The sequence below is a fragment of the Buceros rhinoceros genome, unplaced genomic scaffold (assembly GCF_000710305.1).
Source record: "Buceros rhinoceros silvestris isolate BGI_N320 unplaced genomic scaffold, ASM71030v1 scaffold35248, whole genome shotgun sequence".
NCBI lineage: Eukaryota > Metazoa > Chordata > Aves > Bucerotiformes > Bucerotidae > Buceros > Buceros rhinoceros.
Window position 1 is genome coordinate 1 of NW_010429301.1, and position 228 is coordinate 228.

The window sequence follows — 228 nt, forward strand, 5'->3', positions numbered from 1 at the left end:
AGTCATATCCTAGAAGTCGGCTGATTTTTGCAGAGGCTGCTGCTGTTTTTCTGATCCTTTTTGAAGAGGTCAGTGGTGGAGGAGTTGCACAGACAGTTTGTTCAAAGAATTTGCAGTTAATACTGTAAGGCTGTGCCCCACACGGCGTGTGTCGCGTTGTGGAGATGCTGCAGGGCCGTCTCCTCCCAGCACACGGCAGCCCGTTGGGTCTTCAGCTGCACGGCAGGC